The 12,326-nt window shown below is 45.3% G+C and overlaps 1 pseudogene; it reads left to right on the top strand.

Annotated features, from left to right (window-relative positions):
• Nucleotides 1–11,439, top strand: part of LOC117198018 (60S ribosomal protein L12-like) — a 93,143-nt pseudogene extending 81,704 nt beyond the window's left edge.
• Nucleotides 11,440–12,326: the final 887 nt, after the last annotated feature.

Raw genomic sequence — 12,326 nt, 5'->3', positions numbered from 1 at the left:
AAAGAGACCCCAGAGGAACTGGTGAAAAGTTGGTCACAGGTAATGAACTTTCAGTTGTAAGATGATGCAGTGCTGGAGATCTAATGTAGAGCATGGTGACCAGTTAATAATAATGTATAGTTGAAATTTGCTGAGAGTTGATCCTGAGTGTTCTTACTACTCCCCCCACTGCACCCCCCACACAAAAGGTAACTATATGAAGTGAGAGAAATGTTAACTAGCTGACTGTGGTAATTATTGCATAATATATGTATATCAAAACACCTTGTGGGCTTCCCTGGTGGTGCAGTGGTTAAGAATCTGCCTGCCAGTGCAGGGGCCATGGGTTAGAGCCCTGGTCCAGGAATATCCCACATGCCACAGAGCAGCTAAGCCTGTGTGCCACAACTACTGAGGCTGTGCTCTAGAGCCCGCGAGCCACAACTACTGAGCCCGTGTGCCACAACTACTGAAGCCCACACTCCTAGAGCCTGTGCTCTACAACAAGAGAAGCCACCGTAATGAGAAGCCTGTGTGCCGCAGTGAGGAGTAGCCCTCACTTGCTGCAACTAGAGAAAGCCCATGCGCAGCAATGAAGACCCAATGCAGCCAAAAGTAAAAAATACAAAAAAAAAAAAAAAAGCATCTTGTACATCTTAAATATATACAATTTTTATTTGTCAATTATACTTCAATAAACCTGGTGGGGAAAAGAAAGAGAAAAAAAAAATAAAAGAGGCCTCAGAGAGCTTCTTGCCCTTCCACCATGTGAAAACATAACAAGGAGATGGCTGTCTATGAACCAGGAAGCAGGCTCTTAGCAGACACTGAATTTTCCAGTGCCTTGATCTTGGACTTCTAGCCTCCAGACTGTGGGCAATACATTTCTGTTGTTCATAAGCCACTCAGTTAATGGTACTTTGTTACAGCAGCATGAACAGACTAAGACAATCCTCAAGCAGTTCTCTACCTGGTGTCGCTTCTCTCCGTCTAGACTGGGTGCCCCTTGAGGTCTTGGAGTACATGCAATTTGCTTCCCTTGCTTCTTGCAAAGTACTCACCGCTTGGCTAGGGCTCAGCAAACCTTTGATGCCTGATTGAGTAAAATCGGGGACATGGTTGATGTGGGCTTGGGAGGTCCCGGTAGCCCCTTTCTTTGTGCTGCCCTAAAATCCTGACTTGGTTAATTAAGATGCACTAAGAAGTCTGGGGAACTGTCATCTTCTGTTTGCAAATCACACTCTGTTCTGTCCTGCCCTCATTCCTCAAGCCACCTGGTTGGCAACCCTGAAAGCAAAAGTGTCTGCAGGTCCCTTCCAGGTGTTGCCTCTCCACCTCTAAGGAGAAAGATTTAGTTGTATGGATTTTGGCAAAGCTTTAAAACCCTCAATAAATAACAAAAAATTCAGCCTACCATTCTGCATATTTTATAACTCAGTCTAATAAAGAAATAATCCAAGATGGCACCTGCTAAGAAAACTTAGTTTATTGAAATATGACTGTAATATAGAAAAGATGGCTAATGCACTAGGCTGCAAGATATTAATGCTCTACACTTCTGCTGGTGTGTTTAAAAGAAGTCTCTCATGTATTTCATTTTATTTTATTAGGAGCCATAGCATTAGCTTTTAAAGACATTGTGAATGAGAGAGAGAAGGGAAGAGATTTGAACTATTTAAAAAAAAAAACAACCCTCAGCAACTCAGCCTGCCTTTCTCTACAGATGAAACAAACAAACCAAAAAAAAAAAAAAAAAAGAGTTTTTTTTCATAAACATTTTTTTTTTTTTTTTGCCTGGCTGGGATATTAGGACAGTATATTAAATTCCCCCAAAAGGAGGCCCTAGAACTATTTACATAATAATATCTCCACTGTGGTTGTGACAGATGGGCTCCACTGACGCAGACATACTGTTAGGGGCTTAGCAATAGATTAAAAAAACCCACCACAATACTGTGTAACATAATAAAAGGGGATTGTAATGTACATCATAACTTGTGGCCAAGGTTAAATTTGTAGTCAGAGTATGAAAGTCGTATTCCATTTTACAAAATAGATGTTACAGAGAAAAGCATTAAAGATGAGTTGACTCAACCATTTATTTTTAGTTTATATTTTATTCTATTTTCCTTGGCCCTACTTATGCAATATTTTTTTAATCATATGAAATGACATTGTTATGTACCCCCTACCTTCCCCCTCCTCAGTGTGAGGGGCAGCCTGGGATCTACAGACTTTCTTAGTTTTGTGGATTCATGTTTCGGGGGCCCTTTGCTCTACTGGAAAATGGCTGCTTGTGGTTTCCTTTTTGGTTTTATTCAAAGCTTCTTGCTGGAGCTGAGACAGGCAGTGGCCTCTGAGGGTGGCCTCCTTTGGCTTATGTGGAATCTTTGGAGACAAGCTATAGTTCCAGGGCAATGTGGCCATCAAGAGGTGACATGGATATGAGAGCAGAGACCAGTGGGAGCCATCCCATGGAATATGGACTGTGAACACCTTCCTAGGCAACCCCGTCTTTCTTGTCAAGAAATTGACCATTGACTTCATCTCAAAAGTCCTACCCTCCTGAACCTACCCTCTCTCCACCAGCATGCACACTAAGGCGTTGGGTGAAGGGGGAGGCACTCTCTTTACCTCAAGAAATATTTATGGGGTGGGATATCTGCCGAAGACATTTCATCCTCATCTACTGTCCTAAATCTCTTGGTGCCTTTCAGTGCCAACCGAAACAAAGATTTTTTATGGATCACTAGGTAACAGAATTGGGAGCTAGAACAAACATTTGTGCAAAAAAAAATCCTCCATGTGCCTCGTTATTTAATCTGTAAAATGGAAAACATTTAGTTCCTATTTCATGGGGGTGGTTATGAAGTTTTAATGAAATAAAAGTGCTTAGCGCAGAGTAAGTACTCAATAAATGTTAGATGCTTCATTTAATGGTTATAAATATTATTCTCTCACTTAGAGATGATCTTCTGCAGACTAAAAAGAGCAATTGAAAACCTGTGTATTTCCCTTTTCTGAACCATCTCTCTCCCTGGGTCTCTCTTTCAGGCCAGAAGTTAATTCACCCTCCCTTCATTCCTTCCTTTCTTTTTGCATTGGTTTATTCTATACTCTTGCTTTCTGCAGGTCCAACATTATCCATTATTCAAGGCTGCACTGAAATCTCCTCTCCTCCCTGGATTAGCTGATCACTCCTCCATCTTGACAAGCCCTGGCCTCCTCTGAAACCTAGAGCAACTAGAATCTACTCATCCATTTGGTACCACTTTGCAGGTGGAAGTTAGAGAGAGTATAATGGCAGCTCCTGAGAGGAAGATCTCTGAGAAACCGTAGATATTGTTCAAGGAAGGAGCTCTACGTTACCAAAAGTTTGAAACAGTGCCCGTGGGCCTTTGCGGGGATGCTAAAGTTTAGACTGCAGCATTTAAGGAGGACAGAATTACAAGTAGTTAAAGAGATCAACTAGTCCACACCTCACCTTTAAAATATGATAGAGGAAACCGAGGCTCAGGTGGACAGGAGGCTGTTCTGCTAAGGGTCCCACAGCCAGTAAATCTGGTTCCAAGCTTCAGCTGGTGTTCAATTCCCCTTCCCACCACCATGCCACAGAGTCTGTGTTGGGTGTGGAAATTAACTGGAAGACTTCTAAACTCTAAGATAAAAAGCTGTCCATTGTAGTCTTGAGGTTTTTTTTTTTTGTCTTGAGTTGCGATTATTTAAGTTTTGCTTATCAATGAGTGGTCTTCTAACTGTTATATATTTGATGAGGGCAAGACTAGATTAACTGCTTCTATGTGCACAGTACATGTACTACACAGGAAGACAAATTTTACCAACAAAGGTCAGTTACTCTTTGTTGATCCAACTTAATTTGTTCTAAACCAGCCTGAGTTAGTATCTTCACTTTGGTCAAAGCCAGCAACCTCTTAAAAGACATTGGAGATTCGGTAAAGAGCACGCATAGCCTCTCAGTACTCCATGGCAGCGTGCAGGATGTTAAGGCATGACTTTAACTAGGGGGCCTCCCTCTGGGGCCAGGCCGGAGTATGCAGGAAGACAAAGGGACTAAAGAGGTGCCCGGCCCAGGCAGTGAGCCTGGCTTAGGGAATTCAGTCAGGGCTTGCTCAGCTGGAAATGCTGAGTGTTTCCGTGGTGGGGCCGACCATCAACCCTGGAAGGTCAGGGAAGCTGACTGCTAGGGGCAACTTTTGGGAGGAAACAAGTACCATCTTCTCAAAAGACGCTGTTCTGAATTCTTATTGCTGCATCTAATGGGACCTCAAACACAATCTGAGCGTATGGCTACCTGCATGGAGTTATTTGAAGGGTCCTAGAAATTTGAAGTGTATGATCACACAAGCACTGTTGAATAGAAATATAATGTGAGCCACAAATATAATGTAAAATTTACTAGTAGACATATTATGAAAGTAAAAAGAAGCAGGTGAAGTTAATGTTATGAATGCATTTTAATTTAATTCACTACATCTAAAATATTCTAATTTCAACATATCGTCATGAGAAATTATTAATAAGATGTTTTACATCCTTTTCTTCAAAATAAGTTTTTGAAATTTTGTGTTTATTTACATTTAAATTATATATCAATTGGATGGGAAGTTGTCTAATAGGTACAGAGCTTCAGTTTTGCAAGATCAACAAGTTCTAGAGATTGGTTACCCCACAAAGTGAATATATTTAATGAGAAACTATACAATAAAATGGTTAAGATGGTAATTTTTGTGTGCTTTACCATAATTTTGAAAAATGAAGCAGATTTATTTACATTTATATGGAAAAAAGTTTAAAACGTGGTTAGGTAAATGTTAAATAAAAAATAATAGTGTTAAAAAATAAAGTATATATCAATTGGAATCAGCTATTTCTCAAATACTCAATAACCACCATATTAGATGGAATGGGGCTAAACCATCTTTTTCTTCGAAATTCTGCCAGTTGGGCCAGGAGAGGGGAGAGGATTAAGAGATCATTACTGTTCTAACTCACATCCCCTTTGAAATGTTCATATTTTAGCACTAGTTTTAATAGTGTTAACAATAGTGATCAAGTTTCTAAACCTCTTTCCAATGTGGCTGGAGTAGAAATACGACCAAGGATTTAGCATCGCTGGTGGGGTTTTGGAGATCAAGGGAAGTTAGAAGGTAGATGGAGGGACATCACCTGGAGGGTACTGGGTGAGAGCAAACAGTTGAGATGAGGATGTGAGTGGCATCAGGGTAACGCCCAGGCCACACGCAGTGGTGAAAAGAGTGTAGGATCTGTAGGATCAGGACTGGCTGTCTGGATGCCCTCCCCTGACTACATGATCTTAGAGTAAATCACGAATCTCCCCGAATCTCACCTTCCTTAATCTGTAACGTGGGGGTAATAAGCCCTTTCCTGGTTTCCTCGAAGAGGAATTGTCAGTCTCGGATTATAAAATTCACAGAAGTGGCTTGGTGCAAACACTAAAGTCCTCAACTTAGGTAAATTTTGAGCCATCCAGCTGTGAGTCTTCCAGCAGGGCTGCTTCGCTTAATTCAACAGAAGCAGGATTTATTAAGGGACTGGCCTAAGGCAAAGACTGTAGCAAGGGAGGAGGTGTCAAAGAGGGAAGCACATTTGCAACCTCCTGCCTCAGTTGGAGAGAAAAAATCCAGCTAGAAACGATTAGAAGACAGAATATAATTTGTCTGTGCAAACCAAAGTGGTTTGCACAGACAGTCTGAGGGGAGACAGTAGAGAGGCTGCTGTGTGGGCGAGGGATCTGGGGGTTGTCAGTTGTGGGGTGGGGAGATGCCCCAGGCAGGATGCAGAGTCCGAAGGGGCAGAGCAGGAGAGGAAAGAGTGTTCCTGGTAGAGGGCACAGCACAGACAAAGGCCAGGAGTGGGAATGAGAGGCCACACCCTGGGGGCAATGAGAAACCTCCTGGTTGGGACAGAAGTGAGGGGCAGAAGGGGGTGGCCATGGGTCTCTTCCCTGCCAGCACCCTTCCCAATGCATGAGGCGCCAGGCAGAGACCAAACGTCTGATGCTCAAGTCTTCTGTCTTGCCCTGAAAGTGGGTCACCCACTGCAGAGGAGACCAGCCCACTTTAGATAAATATGAAATACAACCACAGCCATGGCGGGGATGCTCAAATAATCATCGGGAAGGCCTTGGGCAGCTCAGAGAAAAGGGGCTCTGATCTCAGACCATCTCTCTGCTGCACATGCTGGTACCAGGAATAAAACTGAACAGAGGCCCCACAGGTAACAAAATTGTCAGATATTTCCAAAGATTCCAGGGACCTCTGGCTTTTGAGCCAGTTCTTTATTATCAGTTTACTATTTAATATCAGTTTTTTGATATGAGTGTTTTCCATCATGAATCCACACGGTTTTATACACACACACAATTCAGATTCCACCTGCATGCACTGTAGGTGCCCCTTAGTTCCTCAGCAGGCACACTGACGTCCTTTCCCATCACTCACATGTGCACGCATAGACATACGTGCACGCACAGACATACATGCACACACAGGCCTTGGGAACCTGGAGGACACAGCAGCTTTAATTGGAGAGCAGTGAATGGATGAAGACTCAGGGCTGAGCTGATGTTTAAGACTGTTAATCAGACACCCAACGGGTAGCTATGGAAATGACACTGGGGGCACCCTTGTCCCTTATTCTTTCCTCTCCTGTCAATTTCCTATCAACTCTAATATCTTTCAAGCTTTGGGGTCCTTGCTTGCCTGTCACTTTTCTCTTCACTCCTAGGTACACCTTTTTCCAGTGTTCGGGTGGGCTAAGAATGTGGATATTGGAAAAGGTCAGATTAGCTTCGTAATTTGCTTTGGTAGTTTGTGTGGAGATAGGATGCTTCAAAAAGTTCCTTCTGCCCCAGGAGCCCTCTCACCCTGACCATACTATTTCCAACTCCACCTCTGAACTACGCTTGCCCTAAGAAGAGGAACCGCTCTATCTGGATTTGAATGATGGGCTATTTTCTAGTGTTCTTTTATTAGGCAGAAAATTCAGGCTGGGGCCATTTTCTTCTTTCTTATGTACTCCTTATATCTAGTGCAGAATTGGGTCCAACTTAGTAAGTGCAGGATGGATAGAAGGATGGATAAACCCAAGATTATTAGTTTACAAAATCATTTCATTTGCCAGCCAGATCTTGATCTTAAATCCTGCTCCAAGGGTCTGAAATAAAGCTTTGTTTTTGTCTAGAGGTCTAACACCAGTCAAAGAATGGCAAGCCCAATTCCAGACAAATTCTTAGTCCCAGGCTTGACTCCCACTGCACCGTGATGATAGGTAGGCTAAGCTGTAAGTACCACCATAGGTTAACTGAAATGACACATCAAAGGCAGCCAGGTGCAAGAATGGCTCCAACAGGCTGGAAAAATAAAGCCGACAGAATACCTGATTAATTCAGGAGCAAAACCTTGTGCCATCGTCTGTTGTTCTCTGACTCCTCGCTGTTGGGACTCTGCTTTGCCCACTGGGTGATGTGTTGCCCAAGAGTAAGGATTGAAGTCTCCCAGCTTTAAAGTCAGAATTAGGTTCCGGGGATTTCTCCAGCCTTGGAGCTAAATGTTACCTCCAAAATTAGAGTCTGGCTAGTTTGCACCACAGTAGAAGGGCTACATGGACTGCAAGGGTCCCAGTGACCATGGCATTGTGACCAATCTTCAGGAAGGGAAACTAGCATGTATGTGTGCTAAGTGCCAAATATTGTTCCAGTTAGTCTCAAATGCATTATTTTTCCTAACTTGGACAACAATCTCATGGTTGAAGATTATTTTAGAAAAGACTGAGGCTCCACGAGGTAAGCAGCTCACTGACTGCCCCACAGATTTGGCTGTCAAACACCCAAACCTGACATCTTTGCCCTGCACCTGTGGACAGGCTTTGGATGGAGAAGAGTGGAATGGACTGAATTAATATCAAATGTGGTAGCTGTGGGGAAGCACAGGGCAGATTAGGATGTGATTAGACTTCATTTCCACATTTCCCCTTTCCTTCTCCCCAAGAGCGTCTGATAAGTTCCTCCTATGGTCAAGTGGGACAGTGCAGTGGGCAGAGCCTCTCTAGAGGATTTGCAATTCAAGGGAGATTAGTGGATTGAAAGAGAAATATCTCCAGTGGTAGAATGTCAGGCACCTAATGGCCAGTGAGAGAACAGCTGGAGGTGGGTGGATCAGTCCTAAGGACTAGAGAGCCTGGGCCTAAGGCAGTTTGCTCCTGGTATCTCCTCCCTCTTCCAGACCCACTTCCCTCTGCCCTTTCCTGTCTGGCTCCTTTGTTTTCTCTCTTTCTTTTCAGGACTCTGAGTTGCTAGGCAACCCTGGTCTCGAGCTGGTATGGCGAGCAGTCTCCACACAGGGACGGGGAGTCGATGGAACCCATGATTACAGGTAGCTGTGCAGAAAGGAAGACGACAGCACCCCCATCATAGCCTCCCAGAGATACAGGAAATGACAGGTCTGGGTGAGAGAAGGAAAGCTTTGCTCAGGCCACTTGCCACCTCCCCTCCCTGTTCTCCTGCTCCCTTCTCCCACCAGCAGGACTTCCTTCCATGCAGGCCCCAGAATCTTGGTGCTCTTGGCCTCCTAGTGCCCCACTCAGACTACAGTGATCTGGACCACCCAGGCCCTAAACACCTCACCTGGAGCTCCCTCAGCTGTTCCCCCCTTATGGGCGTGTACTCACTTAGGCGGACCTCCATGGTTTAACCTTGCCAAGTGTGAGTAGGCCCTGGAGGGGGAAGGGGAGAGCAGGAACCCTCTGTACCTGCAATCTGGAGAGGTGAGAGCTATCAGTCTCTGTTGTGCTCCGGTGATACAGGGGAAGGGATGTGTCTGTTCATGGTCAGCCTAAGCTGCTCCTGGAATCTAGAGGGACAGTGGCAGTGCCTGAACTGAGTAGGGGTGGAGCTCAGAGGGCAGCCTAAAGACACACTTGTTGCTTCAGTGGTACAAGCTTAAACGTTTACTGAGTTCGTATCCTGGGCCAGGTACTACCCATTCTGGGTGCTGGTGATTCCACAAGTAAGGAAACATTCAGTCTCTGACTTCACAGAGCTAATATTTCTACCCGACAAGAATGCCAGCAAAAATAGACAATTAAACGAATAATGCTACTTTGGATAGTGGTTTTAACAGTTCCCTTCCTGAGGAACTGTCCTGCTCAGAACTGGGGGCGGTGGGGCTGGGTTCCTTTCCAGCAGTTTTCACCCTGGAGCATCTGGATCCCATCACTGTGACATTTCCCAGAAGAGTGCTGGGTAGTCCTGGTGGCAGAGGTGCTCCTAAGTGTGTATGTGTGTCCTCCACGGACCCCCATCGTGTGGCATAGGCTTGAGGACGTAAGGGGCAGGGCTGATGGCACTGCCCAGGCTGAATCGGCCTCCTGAATGAAAGTTGAGGCTGTCAGTCCAACACAGCTCTGGGGAAGCACGTGATCTAGACCTGGCTAATCAGAGCTCAGTGATTAGTTAAGGAGGGGCACGTGGTCTAAGGTAGCCAATCAGAGTCCACTTCTGCACTCCGGGTTGGTGGAGTTCTTTTTCTGCAGGGGTTGCGGAGCCGCAGGGGTCCATGGGCGTTCTTTGCTGTCCTGGAGGAGGTCTCAGCCCACCCAGAGGAAATCAGAGCCAGGCAGAGAAGTGAGACAGCTGAGCCTCAGGCCAGTGCACCTTTGGACCTTTGGGTTTCATAAGCCATTATATTCCATTTTATTTTATTTTAAAATTTTGTTATTTTATTAATGCTTAAGCCAGTTTGCGTGGGTTTTTTACTACTTGGCCCAGTTAAGATTTCTCTATCCACATAATGTCATCACTGCTCCCCCCCGCTTCATCCCTTTGCTGCCCAAGTATCCAGGGCTGTCCTCCAGACTGAGGAGTTTCCTTAGTCCAAACTCCAAGTTTCAGGCCAGGGACCACTTATTCCCTCTTCTTTCTGGAAAAACACACCTGTGCTGTGCTCCATCTCTTCAGGGCCCTGCCCTCTGCCAAGGTTTATTTGACTACGTTATAGTAGGCTACTGACGGCTAAACATTGCTCTGGCCATCAATAATCCTGTGTGGTACTTTCACAATTGCACTGCAGTCCTTCGTGCCATAATCCATGGACCTGGATACCTGATGTTGGAAGTTCAGGGGCTGTGGCAGGCTGCAGGGAGGTGGCTTCATAGGATGCTCCACCTAGTGACTCTGAAGTTCCTTGGCTGTATGTTCAGTTTCTCTGCCTGTGTCCATGGCTGAGGGCCAACTACCTTGGCTTGCAGTGGAATGCCAGAGCCTCTACCACTGTGAGGAGGTCATGTCCTTCTCATAGAAGGAGGGAGAAATGTTCTGAAGGGAAGGGTTTTGGAAACAGGCATTGGATGAACTTCTGAGTCCTGGAGTGGCCTGGACTAGTCAGTGGGCTTGCAGGGCATCACTCTTCTCCTTTATAAAATGTACGCTGACCCCCAAGTCCTCTTCTAGCACTCACATCTGGCCTGTAACTCTAAGTGGCCCGTAGGCCTTTGTGTTTTAGTGTGACAAGTGTCCCCATAGGAGTGTGAGGTATATTTAAATGGATACTTTTCACAGTTCACTCACGTTTCACAATCCACTCATAGTTTTCTTGCTCCCTTCCGCTGGTTTCAGGCTCATTTTGTGACTTACTCGTGTTCATTCCATGCAGGGCAGTGAGGGGGAAGTGTAAGGAGTTTAGCTCCAGCAATTAGGACATCTGGGTTCCAGTCCCAAAGTGGCCGCTATCCAGATAGCCGAGACCTTGAAAGAGGTACCTACTACTCTTGATCTGTGTTCTTATTTGTAAAATGGGAATAAGACCATTTTGCTTTGCTTACAGGTTATGGCTTATGTGACACATTAAATGCAAATGCAATGAAGAGATAGAGGCTGTGTAAAAATACCAGGGAGCTCTTGGCTCTTGACTTGGAGGAGGCCAAGGTGCAACTTTCTTCGGTTATCCTGCATCTGAGTTCATCCTACCCCAGCTGCCTCTGACACGCTGCCCAGGTTTGACCTTGAGGAGATTAAAGTCGTGTACCTGAGCTGTATCTGTGGGGAAGCCAGTGCTATGTCTGTCATCGGCCCCCTGAACTTGTCTCCAGAAAAGGTTGATGATGATGTCACCAAGGCAGCAGGTGGCTGGATGGGTCTAAGGTTACAGTGGAACCAACTATTCAGAAGAGACAGAACTATATGGAGGTGGTACCATTGCCTCTGCCCTGATCATCATCAAGAAAAATATTAAGCTCAGTGGAAATACCACTTTTGATGACACTGTCAGCATGCCTGACAGATGCAGCATTAATTTTTAGCCAGAGAACTCTCTGGAGCCATTAGAGATGACTGCACAGTCTGTGGGTTGCAGTGTTGATGGCTGCCTTCCTGACATCATACATGACATGAATAGTGTTACAGCAGAATGCCCACCTAGTTAAGAACTACAAAGGAAAATGTTTCAATAAAGAATCATTTGACAATTAGAAAAAAGAAAAAGAAAAAAGAAAAAAATACCAGGGGAAAGTGTTACAGTTTGGTAATATGCATTGGAAAACAGAGTTTGTCTTCTGGCACATCCAGGAAGCAGGTGGTGCAAAACACTCTCTGACAATGGATAGTGAGATGGGGGCTCAGAGAGGGAAGGATATCAGCCCAGCATCACACAGCAAGTCCCTGGACTGAGGTGCAGTCTGCGGGCAGAGCAGGAGGCCCTCCTACTGGTGTCCTGTTGGCTTACTCTCCCAATTTCCAGGTTAGAGATTTGAATCAGATACAAGGCAAATGCTTAGGCAAGGAAAAAGTGTTTTGCTAGCTTGCTCCACAGGGAGAGTCTGTGATATGATATGAAGCCGAAAATAGAGTGCCTCAGGAAAGAATGATCAGCCACTGACTGTCTTGTGGTGGGTGTGGGGGGCCTCCTCCAGGAAGACAGGAGTTGAAATGAGAATAGAACGCGGTCGCTGCCATGTTGTACTGCTGAGTGCAGACGCTCTGGGCTGGGATTTGGAATCCGTGTCACAAGAAAGGGGTCCCGCTGGAAACGCTCGTTTAGCAATGCTGTCCTGCTGCGGTCTGTGGAACATCCTGACACAGTCCAGGGCTTGAACAAGGGCCAAGGATTTATCCAGAAACAGCAAGCCCTGTACAAAGACGATCCTGGATTTAGAACAGATGAAAGGTACTTTGAGGGAGTTCAAAGAACGGGCACATGCTCCCCGATGGCTTCTTGCTGGATATTTTGAGAGGTGACTGGGGCATGCTTTCCCTCAGCTTCTCCCAGGGGTCTTTTCCAATACGGTTTCTCTCTATTAGTATATTCCAGAGC

Source organism: Orcinus orca, chromosome 15 (assembly GCF_937001465.1).
Source record: "Orcinus orca chromosome 15, mOrcOrc1.1, whole genome shotgun sequence".
NCBI classification, from domain to species: Eukaryota; Metazoa; Chordata; class Mammalia; order Artiodactyla; family Delphinidae; genus Orcinus; species Orcinus orca.
This window is presented reverse-complemented; position numbering and strand designations above follow the sequence as displayed.